This window comes from Pongo pygmaeus, chromosome 17, assembly GCF_028885625.2.
Source record: "Pongo pygmaeus isolate AG05252 chromosome 17, NHGRI_mPonPyg2-v2.0_pri, whole genome shotgun sequence".
Taxonomy (NCBI): Eukaryota; Metazoa; Chordata; class Mammalia; order Primates; family Hominidae; genus Pongo; species Pongo pygmaeus.
The window spans coordinates 79,220,564-79,243,145 of NC_072390.2; the positions used below are offsets into that span (position 1 = coordinate 79,220,564).

General features: G+C 37.4%; 1 long non-coding RNA gene across 1 annotated transcript in view; it reads left to right on the forward strand.

Moving 5' to 3' along the window:
- LOC129019066 (uncharacterized) overlaps nt 1-22,582 on the forward strand; it is a 333,700-nt gene that overhangs the window by 151,957 nt on the left and 159,161 nt on the right. Inside the window, exon 3 of the long non-coding RNA XR_008495495.2 lies at nt 9,063-9,155. This is a non-coding gene — a long non-coding RNA (uncharacterized LOC129019066). The remainder of the gene's footprint in view (nt 1-9,062; nt 9,156-22,582) is intronic.

Genomic DNA, 22,582 nt, shown 5'->3' on the forward strand with positions numbered 1-22,582 from the left:
GCATGTTAGATGATTTGATTTCCAAATATCATATTTGTTTAGGCTTGAGGTGACTTTCTTAAGTTTGTTTGACTGTTCTGTGGAATGCTATAGCATGTACACTATTTTCACAAAGTTAGTTTACATTCTAGACTATCTTATATTTGAGGAGGCTTGCAACCCTTCACAATAATTAATGTTATTTGCAGTGGCTTTCACTGTGGGCTGACAATATTCCCTGAGAGAACTGAAACCTGAAACCCCGCCACCCCTCTCTCTTCCTCTCTCATTTTCCCTCAAGCACTGTCCTTTCCAGATCCAGATGTCTTTCCAGATTTAGCTGCCCTTTCTTCTCACAGAGCTGACAGCCCTTGCTCTGCCCATAAATGTTATTTTTAAACCTTCTCTTGTGTACTGTTACAAGTTTTGATAAGGTCTTGACCACTAGGACAATTACTGGATGCTGCTGCCTGTCTACATTCTTATCAGACTATTTCTAGTAAAGTTTCTACTTTTCTTATTACCTTCCTGTCTGCCTTACACTCAGGGAGCTTTATCATTGTTAAGAGCAAAAAGTTGTACTAGATTGAAAAATACCTGCCCTCTCCAAAATCTAATCAAATTTAATCCTTAGAATGTGATTATTACCATTGTTATAAGAACTGCCAGAAAATGACTAAAAATTATAAATTAGAATTCAGACGTTCCACTGGATACCATTTAGCTCATAGTCCTAGACCGTTGCCTTCCTATTCCAAAACAACAACAACAAGAAAATAACCCTTAGACATCCATCTGGCCCCTTTCTCATGTGATCTGGGTCATCAGATCAAGACCCTATCGTTCACAATTCTGAAACTGTCTGGTCAGTTTTGATGACTACACTCAGCTGCCTGGCTTTTCATTCCAGTTTGATTCCAGCCCCCAAATAGACCAATTCTGAGCTTAAACACAGCTGCAGTTAGCAGCCATCAAGCATTCTTTAAGCTCACACAGAAAAGCATCGTCTGTCCTTGGTCCATCACCTTCAAATCTTCCCCCAAAGTAGATGTATGAGGTCGAGTAGTATTCAAATTGCACAAAACAATTTGTTGCTGTCTTAATCCTATCTTATTTAAACTGGGAAATGTTGCTTTGAAACCCCATTCTTGTACATTTTCTAACTTCTCTTAACTTTCTTTATTATACCCACCCACTTCAGTCACAAGATCTCTTATCTGAAAGCAGGCAGGAAAATGTGATGAGCTAGGAGGAGGATTACAGATTAAATACTCATGTGAACTTTTAGTTTAGCATATTTCAAAGTCTGTTATTCTCACTGCTGGTGTGGGGGATTATCCTGAACAGCTTCTATAAATGCTACAGGGAATTACGCATGTACAGTCCATCAATGTTAATGGGTGAATAAACCTTACAGTTTGTTAAGTAATGTAACATCTATTAAGGAAGGGTGAATTGGTTAATGTATGTATTAGGCTCTGAATTTACCTGAGTCAAATCCCTTAATGGGCTACTTATTTTACGCTTTGTGCAAATGAATAATTCAGTCTCAGTGTATGCAACCTCGAGCAAAGCAAATTACTTATTAGTGGTATTTGGGAATTGACGTAAAATATTCTGTTCAACCTCAAAAGTGTCTATATTGTCATCTTCAAAACAATTCCAAATAGGACTGATAAAATTCTCTTTATTAATAGAACTGAACAATATAAAACTGGAAAAATGCCAAATTTAGGTGTGCAGTATTAATTTTACAACTGAAAGCAGTTTGTATAAGCAGCCACAATGAGCTACATATTAGTGATTATTGCTGCTAATTTTGTGGTTTATGGGGCTTAGTTTTAATTTTTATATGCTATCCAATGAAGTACATTGGACATTCATATAAGTTACTTTGCATGATACTTATTACAAGGTAGATATAATTTCCTTGGGAATAAACTACTTGATTCCAAAAAGAAAATTATGACCAAGATTTTTAAACTCTAAGACAAATCTTTTTTCATTTCTTCTTCAGTGGCAACAGGAGAGATAAGTTTCCATCATGCATATGCAACTTAATTTCTCACCTCAGTGCTGTTGTGTACATGGAACTTATTTTACTATGCCTGTTTGGGAACACTGGCTATCTTTCCACATTCAATTGTAAAAGAATGTAACATGATTGAGACTACTTTCCTTTGAAGAAATTAGTTTTTTGACTAAAATCTACTGCTAGCATTTTAAACACAAGCTTTAAGAGCTTTTGATATTAACAGCTAAGTTTAAAACCAGTTCATCATAAAAGGAAACTGCCCCAGAGTTGATGTAATTCTCTCTGAGCGTGGAAGAATATCTTAAACAGACATGCAGAAAACAACCATCATGGAATGAGATCTCTTTCTTTTCCCTTTTCCTCCTAAAACTCATTGAGAAACAATGAAGAAATCAAGAAATTGAAACAAAGACCCCATATTCTATGAATCCTAGAGATACCTGCAACCCCAATTCATGTATGTTACAGATACACATAGTATGTGAAGAGAGAAAGTTGATGATGATGAAACAGTAAATGACTTAGTGAGGTGTTAGGAAGATGAAACCTAAATGACTATACGGGGTGATACTGGTGGACTGCAAGTCTGTTTAACCTGCAGAATCCTGAGAAGGCTCAGGAATTAGAGGTGCCACACACCATAAAATGCAGGGAGCAGGTAGGGGCTGAAAACAGGGAGTTGGTTTAGATGTTGGTCTAAGTATTTTGTCTCCTGGGAGCCCACCCTCACTGCATTTAGGGGATCTCTTCTGTCATCTCCCCAGCAAATATTCTTTTGAATTACAGGTGTTCCAGAAAGAAAATAGAAGAAATGAAAAATTTTTAACACATTATACAAGCAAAATTTTTGAGACTGAAGGACGTTTATTTCTGATAGAAGGGGCTTTCCAAATGCTAGTAAAATAAATTTTAAAGGATACATAGCAATATTTATAATCACAAAATTTCAAAATATGTGAAAATAATCAATGGCCATTAAAAAACAATAACAGTAGAAGCAAACACACAAGCAAAAAAAAAAAAAAAAAAAGGATTTAAGTAAAATAAAAATACTATAGGCCAAGTTAAAGGTAAAGACAAACTGGAAAATACTATCTACAGTTAACATCACAAAGAACTTACATTCTTAATAAGTGAAGAACTCTTAGAAATACAAAAGCAAAAGCCCACATCTAATAAAAAACCAAAGTGTCTCAGCAGTTAGGTTACAGAAGAGGAAATATAAATAGTACTTAAAATATGAAAAATGTTTCAGCCTTATTCATGGATGCAAATTAAGATTTAAATTATATGTATATATGTTTGTGTATATATATACATATGTAAGATTTATAACATATACATATATAATTAGATATATGTATAGAAAGATTGGCAAAAATATAAAACATTGATAACTCAATTTGGCAAAGTCATTGGGAAACAGATCCTCATATAAATTTGATTAGCATATAATTATAATCAGCACAACCATTATATATGAACTATTGTATCAAAGTTACATTTAAAAATACACTGTAACCTATTACTTATTGATTCAATGGCAATGTACGTTACAGATATACTTGCATACTGGTACAAGATTTGAAACCACAAAAAAATGACAAAGGAAATACATAAACAATGACAAAGTTAATACATTTAGTGGAATGATATGTAGCTATAAAAACACGTACTGATATGCAAGATCTTCAAGAATAGATTATTAAGTGAAAAATCAAAGAGGTAAGTACCATGTGGAATGTCCTCTTTTTTGTATTAAAAAAGTGGAGAAAAGACATAATTTTACTTGTATTTGCATAAAGAAACTCTAGAAAAATACCAAAAATACCAAAAAAGGTATTAAAATTGGCTGTCTTTCTAGGTGGTGAATAAGTGAAAGTTGATTTTCACTTATTGTTTTATAATTGTATTTGCACTCTTTGGCTATTTAAATTATGTACAGGTAGTTTTGGGATACAATAAAACAAATTTTAAAATTTACTGCTCTTCTTATTTTCTCAAAGTTTAGCTCTTTCCTAGTCTTGTAAGTCTGACCTTTTGGCATCTCTTTGAATGTGTTGATAGGAATATAAACTTTATTTTGAGGAAGAGAAAGGGATTGGTTCTGGGGGAGCAGATGACATGGCATGGCATATGTTGGCTGGCATTTCCCTTAGTTGGAGTTGAGTTGGATGGAGGTGGCTTTGGAGTGATGCAACACCAACTTTTCATAAAGCAAATAGCTCAAGCTTCCACTGCAGATTTTAAGCAGCTTTTCTATTAAGATTATGCCCTCCTCAGCTTGAGAATAACTGAGTCATAGGCAAAAAACAAAAGAATCCTGTTCATGCTCAACTTCAGGAGACTGAACCCAAGCATTGCAAATGGGGCATCTTCATTTCAAGACTTGTGCCGCGTGTTCACTCCAGCTTGGACGCCATGATTGCTCTGACAAACTGGTCACAAGCTGATGGCTTTGAGATCATGAAGATTTAACACACTTGTGGTATACAATGGTGCTTTGAGAGTAGGCACCGTCTATGGTGGGGATAGCAGGGCTTCCTAAGAGGAGATCCTCCTCATGGTGGAGCCAGAGTGTAGAGAGAGGTACACAGGAGATATGCTGCATGTGACCAGAACAGACTGCTTTGAAAACACATGTAACAACACTTATGATTACTAGGGATTAAGAAGGAGGTGGATTTCAGGGAGTGGGTTGACTTGCATAAGCATAAATGGGCAGGATAAAAAAAACTGTTGGAAATTAATGTAATCCTCCTCATCTGTCATTTGTATGCTTAGTGATGTTTGGAGAGGGGTGTATAAGGATGGAAAATGTGGAAACATAAATGACCAGTGCTAGGAAACTGGCTAAATAAACTATCAAATCATGTTTGCAGGGAATCCTTTATTATGTAGAATAATCTTAACATATTCCTGTCATGTATGGCTCCCTAGTTGTAACAACAACAAAAGAATAGAATATTCTGATAAAACTTAAGCAAAAATAAATTTATTGGTGAAACATAGAGCAGCTTATGTAATTTAAGGAAAACTTCAGGGAGAGCAGGAACAGAACCACTGAAGAGGTCTCAAGAGGAGGAGGCAGTGGATGTCTTAAGTCTGGCACTGTCAGAATGAATCACTTCCAACCAATTTGCATCCTTATTCATTCCAGGAAGAAGGCTTTTTTGCTTAAATTGCATCCTAAGAAAACTCTCAGCTAGAGTAGGGCAAGAATCTCTAAAGCTGCACACAAGAGGGAGGGTAGACCCCCAAAGGAAAATTGGGGTTGTGTGTGTGTGTGTGTGTGTGTGACAGAGATAGGGAGATAGAGACAGAGAGGGGACGGGGGAGAGAGAGAGAGACTACCTTTCTAGCTGTGTGACCTTGAGCAATGACCTTGAGTCACTGTTCTCCAGAGGAACAGAGCCAATAGGATGTCTGTGTATATATATAGAAAGATTTATTTTAGGAACTTGGCTCATACAACTATGGAGGCTGCCAAATCCACAATTTGCAGGGTGGACCAGTAGGCTGGAGACATAGGTAGGAGCCAATGATGCAGTTTAAGTCTGAAAGCAATGTGCTGGCAGATTTCTTTCCTCCTCCAGGGATTTTTTTTTTCAAGCCTCAACTGATTGGATGAGGCCCACTCATATTATGGAGCACAATTTGCTTTACTTAAAGTCCGCCCATTTAAATGTTAATCTCATCTAAAAGCACAGTCGGAGAAATAAAGTTTGACTGCATATCTGGGAACCTTAGCCCAGCCAAGTTGATACACAGAATTAACCATTGCAGGTAAATTACTTAACTCCTATGTCTTCCTTCTTGTACCTGTAAACGGTGTTTATTATAGCACCCATCTCACAGAGCTGTTGAAATTATTAGACACAGAGCTGTCAGAACAGTGACTTGTCCATGGAAATAGCAATACATGTTTTGTGTTTTCTATTGGTATTCTGTAATGAAGATTTAAACCTTTTATAATCAGAAAGTAAATGTTTTTGGTGTCCAGGTTGGACCTTTCTGCATGGCCATGGTTACTGAAGTTCTGATGGCCAAACTAGTTTGCAGTGATTTGAGCCTTCTTATCCCTAGCAAACCTAAGGGAAACTTGGGAACAAGCAACACAACATCACAAAGATGTCCATGTCATGGAGGGTCACGTGAATTATGAAAATCTTCTCTCCTTCTGCAATATTTCATCATCTTCCCCTGCTTTGCTCCGTACAGTCATGAGAGGATACCACCACCTCCTTGACAATAGCAGGGGGAGGATAAGGAGAGGTATGAGAGGTTGCCATCACTGCAAACTTTGTTCCTAATTCAAATAATTTTGTATTTGTGAGAATCTTCATCTTTTTTCATGAGCTGGTGGCAATTTTGAATCACGGCATTTACCCAAGACCACTGATCTAGGTACTCATTGCATAAAGGGGTTTGTCCCTGTAGCCAATATTAACAGAATGAACAAAATCTACAATTACACAAATCCTATATCAAGTAGGGAAATATAAAGTAAAAGGTTAGGTTATTCTTGAGTGGCTTTGCTTAGTCAGTAAGAACAAGCAGACTTGTCATGTTACTACTCAAATACTGAGAGACAAGGGGAAAAATTAGTCAACAGAGCAGTTCCCATCTCAGGCCCTAGCTGTGTAACCAGTGACACACCAGAATTGATCTCGCAATTCTGACCAGTTATTTATCCTCTCCAAAAGCTTCCCAAAGTCCGTTTTTAGAATGAGGTCCCTGAGTTTAGGCCTTTCCACTGGTTCCGCTTCTTTGCCTCCCTTCCTTTTCTCCAATCCTTTCAATCAGGCACTCACAGCCCCAGACTATGTAAATTGCTCTTCCCAAGGTCAGAAATAGCACCCGACTTTTCAGCAGCAATTTACTTGGTTAGCACCACCTCCCATAACGAGTACTCCTTTCCATTCCTGCACCTACACTCTCCTTGTTTGTTTTCCTTGTGTTCTCACCAGCTCTTTCTCAGCCACATTTTCTCACTCTTCTTGATTTACTAGGCCACGGCAGGAAAGCCCTGATTCTATTCATACTCTTCTCTTCTCCCTGCATGCTATTAGCACGAATGTGTAAATTGCTAATTAAAAGACAAGAAAGTTCTGAAGTTGACAATCTCATCTGGTCTCATGGCTTAAATATAAACCCTACATCATTGACTCTCAATTTTTTTTCTCCAATTCTTCCCCTTCTTTCTCAAGCTTAGACATATATGGGTAAGTACCCACAGACATCCCCACTGGATGGCCTAACACAATTGGCACATCTAAACCGGTCCCAGACCAAGCACCACAATTTCTCACCTACACCACTGCAATAGCTCTGCACGGACCTCCTGTTTTTCTTTTGTTCTCCTGATTACACTGTCCACATTGCAGTCCAAATCATCTGCTAGGGCATAAATCTCTCTGCTTCCTCATTTCCATGCCATTCTATTGCAATTAATACAGATTCCAAACTCCTTTTCATGATCTTGGTGGCCTGGTCCAGATTTCCTTTCTAACTCCATCTCCATCTACCTTCCCTTACCACACTCCAGCTACACTGATCTTTTGATCCACAGATGCACCAACCTCATTCTTTCTCTTTCTTTTCCAAGGCTCTCCGTCTTTGAACTTATTCTTTCCTTTAGAAAGCTTTTTCATCTGACAGTTGCTTGCCTGTCAGACATGCTATCCCAGGACGATCTATCAAAGCAGTACAGGTAGACCTTTGTGACACTATTCTTCAAAATGCTCACCACTGCTAGAAGTAAGTTATATAGCGTATTTAGCATTTATAGGCTTATTAGGAATAATAAGCCCCTTTCTCCACCAATTAAATCCAAGCTCTACTAGAGCTACCATTACAAAGGACCACAAACTGGGTGGCTTAAAACAACAGAAATTTATTCTTTCATAGTTCTGGAGGCTTGAAGTCAGAAATCCGGGTGTCAGCAAACCATGCTCCCTCAGAAGGCTCCAAGGAAGAACGCTTTCTTGCCTCTTTCTAGCATCTGGGGATCCTTGGCACCCCGTGGCCTGCAGCTTCACCACCCCAGTCTCTGCTTCTGTCTTCCCACAGCCTTCCCTGTCTGTTGGTCTCCAAATCTCTTGCTCCTTATAGTAACATCAGTCATTGGATTTGGGACTCACCCCAACCCAACATGACTTCATCTTAACTTCATCAAGGGTTTAGGAATTGAACATATCTCTTGGAGGCACATAATTCAACCCAGGCACTGCTGTATACTATGTCAGGTGCCTAGAACATGACAATTACTCAATAAGTATTACTATCTGCCTGAAACACTCTCTCCCTCTCTCTCTGTCCACTGCAAGTATGCGACTATGTAGTTGTACAGCGTGAGGAAATTCAGGAATATTAACCATTTTCTCATTTGCCCCAAGAATACTCTCTGACGGCACTTGGGGCTGCAGCGTTTACCCCAAGACAACTTTGCCAGAAATATCTCGCTTTTATTATCATTTTCGCATTGCTCTAGTATATCAACGTTGTAAACAAAAGACATCATTCTATTTATAGGATTCTGTTTTTAGCAGTGGTATTTCCACTTACGAAATATAGTAATTCTCAATTGCTGAAAATGTCGTATTCTAGAAAACAGCATTCCTACGCATGATGTTAACATCGTTCTGGAAGAGTTGTTGGCCGAAGATTCACTTGATGAATCCAATTTTTCCAGAATAGATGATTCTGATGATTCAAACGATTCTGATGTTAATTCTGTTTAGAAATAGCTCCAAGAACAGTTTTTGTATCTTATTTTCACGTTGAAAATCAGTCAGATTTGCTTTAACCCCAAAGAGTTTGAGTTGTTTATGTAAAAATAAATGTTGGCATTGAGCTGCACTTTTTTTTTCCTAAATAGTAAAAAGGGTTAATGATGAGGGGTTGAGATGTTCCAAATGCTTAATCTATATTATGCGGTGTGGCTGAAAACACTGTACACTGTTTCTACTCATTCCATCACCCTTACTTTTGTTCATGGGCCCTTCTCTGGTGTATTTTTTATTTTATTAATTTTTTTATTTTTTAGAGACAGGGGTCTCACTATGTTGCCCAAACTGGCCTTGATCTTCTGGGCTCAAGCGATCTTCCTACCTCAGCCTCCTAGTTGCTGGGATTGCAGGTACACACCACTACAACTGCTCTTTCTGAATGATTATTCTTCCTGCTACTCCATATTTTTCTACCTTCTAGGCCCCCAAATCAAGTTGTCTTCTGCTTAGGTCTCAGTAATACAAGCTAGGTTTCTGATTCAAACAACAGCTGAATATGGTTAATGAAGCTGCCTCTGTTATCGCCCCAACTATTGCCCGTTTTCCTCATTTCTGTGCCACAATTCTTCCTCTGGTGTTTTACACAAACTCTGTTCTACATGTGGATTCTGCTTTCTTTGTGTTCTTCTTATTGGTTTCTTCTCTCAGCCTTCCTTCTATTATCTGGCCTCTGGCTGCTACCTATTTTGCTGTTGCAGACACACAGTCCTCTTTTATCATCTACTCTCTCAGGAATTTACAGTTTACCTCTGGATGTTCTGTCAACCCATGAACTTCCACTGCAGCATTTAAAACATATTTTATTATAGAGTTAAGAAAAAATGTGGACAAAATATTACAGTGTTGGCTTCTAAATGTGATTGTGTGTGATTTTAACTTTTTTTTTCTTGCAAATCTTTTAAAATATTTTTTCCTCAATGGAATTTTTTATAGCAATCATGGGTTTCACTGTTGGGGGGTATTTGGGTAATGTCTCATCCCTCTGATCCAGTAGTTACACAAATGGCAGTAACTCATTGAGAAATAACTCTTCCCCATTTAATAGAAAATGAAAGTAGTATTTGAAACATTAGATAATTTCACAAATATCACACACCCAGGAAGTGGTTGAACCAGGATTAGAACCGATTCTTGTCAGTCCTAAAAGTCCATTTATTTTCACTGACCATATTCTCTGTTTAGAAATGTTTTAAGAAAGTGCAGTTTTATATTAGCTGTGTATTTATACATAAATATATATAATTATATATATTATATATATTGTGCTTAGTAAATATTTAATAGATAGATGTGGTTGAACTCATTCTTACTGATATAAAGAGATCACGAATTGTGAGAAATCACCAGATCTTCTTTTCTGTTCATTACCTCATCTATGTTTTCTCCCACAGGAGTTCAAACCTTGTCTCCTATTTATGAACTTCCAGCCTGAGCCAAACTAGAATCTCCATTGCTCCCTGTGGGTTTCTCCCACGTTGCACCTGTGCTACCCTTTTCCCCTTACTAAATACTCTTGTTCCAAGATGTATCCAGTTCCTAATTTCTATGGTACCCCAACTAGAATTTGACCTTCAAGGCTCTGCTCTATTAATGGCTCCCACTCTGACACCTCTCATCTCTGAAATTCTGCCGTATTTTCTGTGTGTAGTGCCTCTCAGGGACTTGAAAAGTGGCCTCTTATTTTGTCTTTCATTGTCTATGTATAGAAATAGCTCATCCCTAATAACTGCGGAAGTATCATTTACTTCTTGGTTTCTCTGGATCCTAACACTTAAAAGACACTAAATAAGAGTCTAAGGCATTGGACAATGTGGAGAAGTTTTACATATAGCACACTGTAGCAGGGCAGTAGGTCAGTAAAGGTGTTATTGTTATTTCTCTTTGTTTTTTTTTTTTTTTTTTTCCTTTCAGCCTGGACAGACTATGACATATATTACACTTCTTTGTATCTTCAGTGTCCCAGCTTGCTGCCTGGCATACAGCAAGTAGTTAATAATACCAATTAAATTTAACTCAATTAAGGACACTTTTTTGGAGAAGATGAATTTCCAGGGTTGTTTAAATAATACAAAAGAACCCTTGATAAGTTCTTAGAAAAGGAATGACATTCCAAACATATTGCTTTTTTCTAGCATATTTTTAAAAGGAAATAAAAAGGGGGGAGAAGGTAGAAGCAAGGGCCTGGGCCTGGATGAAAAACCAAGTAACATAAATTTTAAATTGCCACATAGAGAATTATAGAAACTTTCTATTTATGCAATAATTTAGTCACATCATTTTGATTTTGCCTTTAGAACAATCTTGCTGGATTTCTCAATTTATGTTTTCATCTTAAGGATTTTCAAATAGAAATATTATATCCTTTGAGCTAAGAGATATAAAATGCAAGTATATATCAAAGAAAATGCATTATTTTATTCACATAAGTAGAAATCACAGTTCTTTAGATAGCATCTGTCTTATAAGAATGCAGGAAAAAAATCACACTAGCAGTTTCCAGTTTTATGTCTATTTTTTCTTTTTTACTGAAAACAGCCTTATAATTACTCTGCTAGGATTTATGTAGTAAATGGAGAAAAGCAATTATTTTCAAAGGGTATTTGTTTTCATAGAAGTCATCAAGATACAAACATTAGTACAGGCATACTTTTACTGAGATTGAAAATATAGGTAGGTTATAATTGCTCAAATGCAGTTTAAGGAAGTTTTGAACAGAAATAGTAAGGAAAACAAGATAAGGCAAAAGCATTAACATGTTGTAGAAAGCTTGGAAATATACAACACACACACACAAACACACACACACATATATATGTGCACACTACAAGTTATACTAGCATCATAGAACATTGGACGGAACTGAAGAGGACCCCAGAAATGAGGACCAGGCTCATACACAGAAAGGATTTGCCCAAGATCAAAAGCAGTCCAAGAAGTGCTGGGGCTGAAATCAAAGAGAAAGGAATTCAGAACATTTCTAATTAGTATTCAAAAATACAAGCGTATGTTTTTATAATGCCTGATAATGATAAGAGCTAAGAGATGATAATTTACTCTTTTTCTTCATTTTATAGATTGTTCCCTCTCCTTTGTGAAATTAGCAGAGAAAGCCTAATTATGTGTCCTGTGATGTAAACTTCTTAGGTTGAGAGTTGCATACCATCTCTTTCTACACTTGCACTGCCTAAACTAAGGGTCCAAGGCATAACCATAGCAGTTGTATCTAGCAGTCATTGACTGCTTACCATGCTAGTAATTAGGTACATATATTAACAAACAGGAGTTGAATTATATCCCCTAAAAAGATCTATTAGATCTATTAGAGTTTTAACCCCTGAACTTCAGGATGCAATCTTATTTGAAAACATGGTTGTTGTGAATGTAATCACTTAAGATGGGGTCATATTGGAATAAGGTATGCCCTTAATTCAAAATGATTAGTGTGTTTATAAGACAGAGACTCAGAGTGAATGACCAAGAGAAGATACAGACACAGGGGCAAACACCAAGGGAAGATGGAGGCAGAGACTGGAGTGATGAGCGTCCTTAAGCCAAGGAATGCCTGGGACCACGGAAGCTGGAAGAGGCAGGGAATGATCCTCCCCTGGAGGGCTTGGAGGGAGCATGGCCTTGCCAACCGCTTGATTTCTGATTTCTACCCTCAGAACTGTGAGAGAATACATTTGTGTTGTTCTAAGCCACCCGGTCTGTGGCACCTTTTTATAGCAGCTCTGGGAGACTTAGGACACCCAGTTAATCCTTATTATAGCCCATGTGATTACGGTCCTGTTCCTTTCCCATATAACAGGTAAGGAGGCCAAGTGGCAACAATGCAAAGCAACATGCCCAGGGTTACAGTGGCAGGACCAAGAACCCATTATAGGGGGCTTGGCTCCAGAATCCATGCTCGTAATACCATGCTATGTAGGATACTGCAAAACATTTGCTGGTTAAGTGAATTAGTACCTTGATGTATAATATTGCTCTACAGTTCATGGGCATATGCAAAATCACTTCTTCTCAATATATTGTTTTATATCACACTTTAAAAACAATGGAAACAGAATCAAAATCTTGCAATAAGGTTTATGGTTGCTGCCCCCACCCATTTCTACCAATTACTCACTAGTCAGACAGTTAGCTTTCATTCAATTCTAATAGGGTGCCTTATGTCTAATTATTTTTTTAAACCTTTATGGGTAGAAACTAAGAAAATGGCTATTTCAGAGCTCTGAGCCGCTGTTCATCTCCGAGAAAGACCATTTCTTTTTTTCTTGAAAAACCACTGCAAGTATCTAACAAGTCAAAACGAGATACCTAAGACAAACTTTTGCAACCGAGTGGCTAAATTTCCTTTTTGAAACAAAATAAACGTGTGGGTAGGCTTCAGTAGAGTTCTCTATCTTTGGTTGAAGTATCTGTTCATGAGTATACTAGTTTGGGAAACTGTGTCAGCCGCTTTGCTAGGTGTCCTTAACCTTGATCACACTCTCCAAATAAGAAATTTGCCAGTAACTGCAAAATTATAGGATATTTGCTGTCTAATCATCCCTTTAGACCCAGGGAAATGGTCTGCATTGCAAGAGAACCAGTTTCTGGGTTGCAATTCTCCAGTCAGGGCAGAAGGGAGGAACACAGCACTAAATGATCCCTACGGATAAAGTGGCTCCCTGTCATTGCCCGGTTAAGTGGAGAGATGCTCTGATGAGCTGGCCTAGTGTTACACTAGCAGCTGGGGAGCATGACCAGAAACAACTTCCAGTATCCTTTTCAAACATCAAATGACTGACTATTCCAGTAGCACTCTGTCCCTCTTGCTCATATTTAAACATTTCAAAACCTAACTACTGTTGAGGCCATAGGAGTCTTAAGCCTTCAAATGAATAATTCTTCCCAGTCCAGAGAAAAGGCCTCTTAGGGAAAGGTTGAAAGAGAAAGTTAAGCTCTACTTTATAAAGGTCAGGCCACTTAAAGCTTTGTCAGGTGCAGACAGATCCTGCCCTTGCCTTTCAGAAAGGCTTGCAGGTGTGATGTCTTTAGTGCAGACTGAGGCTGAGAGGCTCATGGGTTTTATACAAGAGGAAGCTCCTTTGCTTCTTCCTTCGTGCATGAAGACTGCTGACAATGGCTTACGTGCACATATAAACAATGAGGTCAACAATCAGCTTATTAATTAGAGTATAACCCAATCTAAAGATCAAAACTATTCTTCAGATATCATATACCAACGCAATTATTCTACACAGAATGGCAGCATCATTATGGAATTTTAATGGCTAGCTAGAGATGTCGGGCAACTCTATTGGTTTTATTGGAACTTATTTTTCTCATTATATAAAATGAGGTGAAATTTTTAAATTCCTGGGATCTTTTTTTGTGAAACTGTGACACACATTGAAAACCCACACAGAAGAGAGGAAGGAGCCCTTCCTTAGAGCCAAGAGTTTCATCATCAAATCTCAGCTTACTGGTTAACTCAGTAACATTGCACAGGTTATTGAAACTCCAATCCCCAATTTCATCATTTGTAAAATAAAGATGTTTATATTGACCTTCAGACTTGTTGTAGCAATAAACAAAGATAATATATATAAAGCAATTCTATTATACCTGTTGATAACTTTTACCACATTTCCTTTCTCTGTCTACTCATTCTTTCTAAACCCAGTGAGACGGTCCACACTGAGAAATAACCAGTTTCTGAGTTGCACTCCTCATTTCTGGCAGAAAATTTTCTATTTTTTAAAGTGCAGTTTTGATTAACTTCTAACATTATGCCTGGCTGACTGCTGGTTTCCACAAACAAGTGGCTGTTTAAAGAATGCAGGAGTAAAGGAATGAATGAACAAATGCTAGCTATGCAAATGTTCTTCCAGCATCTGGCTCTGTAGCTAGCCATTATGAAAAACCTTCCAAAAGCTGCCATGCTCTAGTAAGATGGATATGACCTAATTAGTTTATTAAAGCACGTTTTTAAAAATCTATTCTTTTTTTTTTTTTTTTTTGAGATAGCGTCTTAGCTCTGTTGCCCAGGCTGGAGTGCAGTGGTATGAACATGGTTCACGGCAGACTTGACCTCCTGGGTTCAAATGATCCTCCTACCTCAGCCTCCTGAGTAGCTGGGACTACAGGCACATGCCACCATACCTGGCTAATTTTTTTTTTTTTTTGTTATTTTTTTATAGAAACAGGATCTCCCCATGTTGCCCAGGCTGGCCTCGAGCTCCTGGGCTCAAGTAATTCTCCCATCTCGGCCTCCCAATCTGCTGGGATTACAGGCATGAGCCACCATCCCCTGCCAAAAATAAAGTTATTCTTTTTAACGTGAAACAGTTTACCTTCAGCAATTACACTAACACTTTATCGAATGTACCTCTCATATGAAGTTTATGAAATAAAAATCATTACCCCATTGTAAACTTAAGAAAAGAGAGTCTCAGAATAATTGAAATTTTTTCCAAGGTGACTTAGGTAGAAATTAGCAAAATCGTGACTTATACCTTGGAGCATCTGATTCCAAAGCTACTAATATTGATCAATACATTATACGGCCTAAAGTTTAATTGGATGGTGCTCACACACTAGTTAGAGAATGAATCCACATGCACACATAACTATAGATAAAAAGAAAAACAAACTAAGGTCTGTGAGACTGCAGAGGAGAGTTGACCACTACTTGGTAGACTGCCCAGTGATCTTTGCATGTTTGCTGGTCTTTAGACTTCCTTTGAGAAAATGGCAAATTTTGACAGAAGGATAAGATTTTAGGGAAATGAAATGCAAATTATGGCATGAAGAATGAAATATGTTTATTATCCAGTCATTGGTTTTAGTTGGAACACAGCGTATGATGTTGAGGGTAGCTGGTGAGCAGGCTGGAAAGGAAAATTGTCCCATCTTTTTTATTTTACTTGGAATACAGAGGAATGCTATGTATATTTCATCCAGTGAATGGCATGTTCAGAGCTGGTTTAAGAGGACTGATCTCGTTGAGGTGTGAAAAGTAGAAGGGAGAGAGGAAATGCCAATGGTAAGAAGCCAAGTTAAGAAGCAGTTGAAATAATTCTGATGAAAAGAAAACAAACATTTGTTAAGTACCTGTTAGGGAACAGCACTACACTAGATATTTTAGTCATATCACATTTTTAGTCTTAGCAATAATCTAATGACAACATATTGACTTAGTTGTACAGATGAGGAGACTAGGTCTTGGAGACTGAATGGTCAGATGGTCAGGAGGAACAAAGACAATGCTGGAATCTCAGGCTCTCTGACTCTAAAGACCACTGGGTTAAGGAAGACTTGATTACCAGTGGCCTGATGCTGCAGCCAATCCGTAGGAAGAACCAGGTGTGAGTGGAGCGTTAGGGACTTCTGGCACATTAAGGACCAATGCCTGGGGCACAACCAGGTTGGTTTTACTGCTTTCTGCATGTCAGAGCCATTTTTTTTTTGCATTGAAGACCAACTTTCTTAAGTCAGTAATCATAGCTACCAGCAACACCAAAATTTTCACATCTAACTTTGTCATCCATTAGAGAAATTTAACAGATAACATCTTTCAAAAAATCTTTTTTTTAAAAAAAACTCTCACTAAAACTGTTCTGGTATTAGGGAAGAGAAAATCTTGTGTAGAAAGAATGATAATTACATAACCTAGATGCAGTATTCATCTCTAGACCAATGAACTCTAAGCAAGAGAATATGCTGATATGAGATGAACACTTTGGTCACACCTAGTTAATAAGGAGTCTTCTTCAAATAAATATGTAGATGGAAACAAGGCTAGTTTCTACCAAAAGAGGGGGTGCATGGGGCAAACCATTCTATTGGTAGTCACTATATATATTGTCCTTCCATTAAAAAACCCTTTGGGACAGAGCTTCCAGACTTGAATCACAGAATTACCCATAAAAATGGAATGGAGAAGGCAGATAGAGTGGTCAGTAGAGTCTGAATCACAGATCTGACCATAAACGTTTCTTAACGGTCTGGCTTTATAAAAGGGCTTGCCGGTATAAGCCATACTGATATTAATTAAAATGGATTTCTGCACTGCAATAAAATTCTTGTTTTAATTTTGCTATTTCACAACATTATCTTATATAAGCAACAGATATAAAACCAGTTAATTTTTTAATACAATGATAATGGGCAGTCCTTACATCATCATCTCATAATAAAATGATGACACACATTGCTTTTTTTTTAAATATGTAAGGATTATTTCAGATGCTTTGACAAAAGACAACATATTTTTCCTTTTTGTTCCTCAGTATATGTTATTTGGAGATAAGTTTACAAGAGATGATGCAATAAAGATACCAAAACCTATTTATCAGGATAAAATGTGTTACCTAGGCAACCTGAGACTATTTTCAAGATCAATTTTGCGAAAAGTTAGAAAGTTTATTTTTCAGGCTAAAGACCTTTCCATCATGTCTAGTGGATTATTTAATAATTATCTAACATATTTACAGAATTGTACAGGTATTGTATTTTCACATGTATCACCCCTTTTGAGATTCATAGCAACTTTGCAAGGTAGCTGGGGAGGGCATTATTATTCTCATCTTGCAGATGATGAAATTGAGGCTCAGATAAACTGATTTTCCAACTTTCACAGTGTATCAATCATGATTCTTTGTTGCAAAAATCATAACTTATTTCATTATTAGGAAGGAAATAAATGTAAGGACATTTTATAGTTCATGGACTACCTGGGGTGCCTGAAGATTTAAGCTTTGTAACTAGGTAGCCAGAACATTTTCCAAATTACATTGAAGAACCACTCCAGAGAAGATGACTCATGTCTCATGCCTGTGACAATGGGCAGGAGAAATGCTCCTGGAGGCCTGATCAGTGTTGTCTTGGGAAGCTGAAGGTTTTCAACATCAGCCCCGCTGAAGCAATGCATCACTTGCTTCAGCCAGTAAGTTACCTTGCAATCAATGTTCTACGAGTATATGTGAGTGGTAGCAGCCAGATCTCCATTCTCCTAGGGTGACCAACCATCTTGGTGTGTCCAGGACTGTACTGATTTTAGGGCTGAAAGTCCTAAATTGCAGGAAGTTACTCAATCCTTGGCAGACTGAGATGGTGGTCATCATACTGCACCATAGCTGCAAGAGGACAAGAAGGCAAATTTCTACTACTTGTACAGTAGATAATTCCTTAAAATATACCAGCACTCTCAACCTTTACCAGGCTACCAAAACACAATAGCAAATGCCAGTACCCAGAAGTGATGAGTGAGCTACTTCTTCCTAAATTGCTAACTAATAGGAGCTTAAAGTATCAGAAAAAAATTAAAATATACTCAGTGGACATCTTTACTTTTTAATCTTCCGGTCAACATAGATGCCATCCACCTGATCTCAGTGATTGATTGGTCCACAGGTGGTCATGATACATCAGGATGATCACAGATTATCTGGCTTCTACAGGACAGGTTTATATACACACAGAGTGGGGCTGCATCTGTGTCTCTTACCTTTGCCTCCGACAAGGAGGAAAAGAGATGCTTCTTAGTGGGAACTGAATGAGTTCAACATATGGAGGGGAACAGAATCAAAAGCAGAGAGAAAGTGAGAGATGAAGAGAACAACAGAGAGTGAGAAAGAAGAGAGTAAGAGGGAACTGATAATGCTCTGTGAGTTTCTAAGAAGACCTTCTCAGCATATCATGCTGAATTCCTTAATAAAATACCCTTTTATTTAAAGTGGACTGGCTTTCTGGCTCTTACAATTGATAGAACACATACTTGCAGGATTTTTATTTTTGCAAGGTTTGATGCTTGCACCCTGGAAAGGCCTGTTGCAGATGCATGCTGCCTGAGTATGGAGCTCTGGGAAAACAGTTAAAATTACTATAGTTAGGGAGAAAAGGCAGACTCCTAGCACACAAAATTATTATCCTTTTTAAAATATGCATGCGTACAGTTTATTACATCTAGATTTAATTTATTCCCAATTAAGTCGTCTCATCACCAGGTTGTTATATATTCCGTTTTCTAAATACCTGTATTCGCTTGTTTCTCTATATCTCATATAAAAATATCAAGTCCTATTCATAATTCTTTGCATCATTTTCTTCAGCCCACATTCCAATAATATTTTCTGTACAGGAATAACTTTTATAATTAAGATTTGATTCTTACTTTGGGTCCATAATGCCAATGGTTTAATTAATGTCTCTCTTTTGCTATTCAAATTTCCAGGCCTCTATCTTTGGGTCCTCTTTTGTTAGGACTTGCATTTAAGATTTTTTTTTTTAATGTGCTTTTTCTGGGCTGATATAAATGTTTAGTTTTTAAACACTGGAAAGCAAAAACAAGAAAAGATAGTAAATTTTGTTAACAAATACCTGTAATGTCTATTTTCTTTAATCATTTTAAAAGCCTTATAGCAATTCCATGTATATAAGCTGCAGGGTACACAATACACCAGCAGTCATTCAAGCACCGATTTTGTGAGGAATAAACCATGCCACTCAAGGCTCTGTTCCAGGGAAAGATGCTTAACATCCACAAGGCTTTGTTTCAGGGAAAGATGCTTAACATCCACAAGGCTCTGTTCCAGGGAAAGATGTTTACCATCCTGTGAAACCGCACATTTCCAGGGAAGAGAATGAGCAATAGCAGGACCCATGATGCACTGAAGTTCTCCTGGTGGATCAATCCAGGCCTGCAGGGCATCCCTTGCCTAACCTAGGTCTCAAGGCCCCGGAGGGTGGCTACATGCTTACCTTGATGCATGCTGCTGATTACCAGACAGAGGAGGAGTAGATAAGTGACAAGGAACTAAAGACCTGCTTGCTTTCCCTGGAACTTGAAGAAACCGCTTTCTCAGCTTGTCTACTATTTCTATCACTTAAAGATGAAGTCGAATGTAAACATATAGCTGTCATCATTGTAAAGCCCTTAGGGTGTGTTAAAATTCCCAGGATTAGCAGTACTTTTCCTTCTTAGACGGAATCTCATGTGAAACTATGAATGCAGATTTGACACGTATGTAGAGGATATCAGTGCTCTATCAATAATACTTGCTACATTTTTTGTGTCTTTAATTTGTGCATCCTGCAAGGTCTTTCTTAAGTCTGAAAACTGACTGAAGCCTCATCCTGTTGCATTTGTTATCAAGTGAAAATCAAACCTGTCTGCCTTTCCTTTATTCCCATCGCCACCAAACAGCTTTAAAGAGAAATCTGCATCTGTTCTTTCCGTTCCTGCTTATTACCTTGAAACTCATACAGCTATCTGGGAATTTCTTTTTCTCTCAAAGAAGAAAAATAAATAAAGCAATAATATTAAACTTACCAAATATAATGAATCATTAGTTCTCACCCTTTCGCAACTTCCCTTCTACATTGCACATTAGTGAGTACCCTGTCATGGGAACTATCCTTGTTTTGCCTTGATGACATTCATCTTCCTGATTAAAAAAATAATAACTCTGTGTATTATCATCCTTCTTTCAGTCTTTAAATATAATTCCTTACAGGACTTTTTTTTCTTTGTTTTCATTATTTTCTTCAATGTCTACATCATTTATTTTGGTTATCGTATGCCTCCATTATTGCAAATCTGTGAATCAATCCTAAAATATTTATCTGCAGGCCTAGCCACCCACCAAATTCCAGTTTCACTTCCCCAAACACTCAGGTAAACCTCCAGATATAAGGCTTGGTGCCAAAAAATGAATGGATTTTCCACTCCTAAATCACTCCTAATTTCTGTCTAGGTTACCATCCCACCCCAATTTTCCAGGCACCTGGTTGTGAAACTTCAACATTTTCCCCCTTTATTCCACCTATGGGATCAGTTGCCAGGTTAAGTCCGTTAGGCTGCCATATACGTTCCTCTTATCCTACCCTCTTTTCAGTGCTTTCATTTTTTTATTTGCCTCCTGGATTTCTGCCACCAGCCTCCCATTCAGTGATTTTCAAGTGTGAGCTTCAGCAGAAGGTGAGGCGGGGGAGTGGGGTGGGCGAAGCACATCCCATTAGGAAGTCCTATCAATATATGGGCAGGGAATGGAGGTATTTGTAATGTGCAGACAAGGTGCTTTATGAGGCTTGGCCATGAAAATGACTCATGCGTTGTTTTCCTACAGAATCTAGGGATACACACAACCCAGGGAGATGATCCACACGGAGAAAGAATATTTTAGACTTTGTTTTCCCTTTATACTTATCCTGTTTTCAGAAACAAAATAGAAAAAGAATATCAGCTTTATTAACATCTAATGTAGGTCTTGACACCGGTCCTCTGCCCTGCTTGTATGTTCCCAGACAATGAATAGGAAGTGGGGAGCGCCTCAAACCCGGGGGATGGACAGCGGCACCATTGCTTGCTCCCGTGTTAGCCACGTAGTGTGTTATGTTTCAGGTTAGGGAAACACATAAATGAATTTACAGATTATTTATCAAGCTTTAAAAAAAATCAAAAAATAAAATGTTAACACATTCTAGTAAAATTAGAAGACAATATAAATAAGCACAAGGAAACAAAAGAAATGGCAGAACTGATACTTGTATTTCTAGTATAAGTTTTTTGTCACTCACGTTGCAACAGGACATAATGATAATTTAACCAGATCTGACAAGGAACAGACCTCAAACATCTAAATTAACAAGAAGACTATTTGAAATATGGCTATGTTTCCATTTTCGGTGAAGACAGCATTTTCCCTAAGTGTATATTGTGCCTTAAGGTATTAACTAAAGATAGCATGTAGCTATCATAATTAGTAAAACATATAAAAACTGAGTCTAAATTACAGGATTAATTATATGTGTGTGTTTGCACACTGAAAGCAGAAAAGTTTATTGTACCATCAAAAACGTAATAAATACATGTTTGAAATACTGTTCATTTTAATTTCATCTTTAAATCCTATGCTTAAATAGTATAGTATAAATTAAATAAATATATTAAAGGCATACTTTAAACTTTCTACCGAAAGTATGCATGATAAAAAAAAGTCTGGAGACAAGGATCCTTCACCAACAGAGACAGGAAAACTTCCCCAGGTAAGCAAATTCATTGCTTAGGTTAGTACACGTAATTAAAACATATACTGTATTACATTTAAAATAATTGTTTATTAAATAATATCTTGATTTTTTTGACCAAAATAATTTATTTCAAAAATCTTAATATAGTAAAAGAAAAACAGGAAATGTTTATCCTTGTCAAACTGAGTCATGGGCCATACAATTCTCTGGGAAACATTTAAGGAACAGTATTCTCAATGGTTTTTCAGTCTATGGACTTTCTCCTTTATTCACTTTTCTGTATATTTGTGTGTACTTGTTTATATACAATTCCAAACACTTATTAGTAACTAGGAGTTTTAGCATCAGAAAAAGTGCAGTGCAAAAGAAAGAAGTGGTGCAAAACCGCTGGAATTGTAAATTTGAATTGAAAATATCAGTATGAACTTATATTTTCTGTTTTAAAAATGTTTGTATTTGCGAACTCTGCCCACTGAACAAGCCTAAAAACAATGACAGGTCCAGGAGCCACAGTCATTGCTACTATCCAGAATGCAGTCTCTCGACTCCCTAGAAAAGTTACTGACTTCAAATCTTAGACAGGAAATGTACCGGATGAGCCTAGCATATTTTACTGTACCAACAAATAAGAATGTTGTCAAAGACAAAATCAGAAGGACTCCAAAGAGAATGGATTGAAACACAATAAAAACTGTTATAATCATATACTCAAATGAGACACATGATACTTCAAAAAATCTCTTTGGTAATCTTTGGAAGG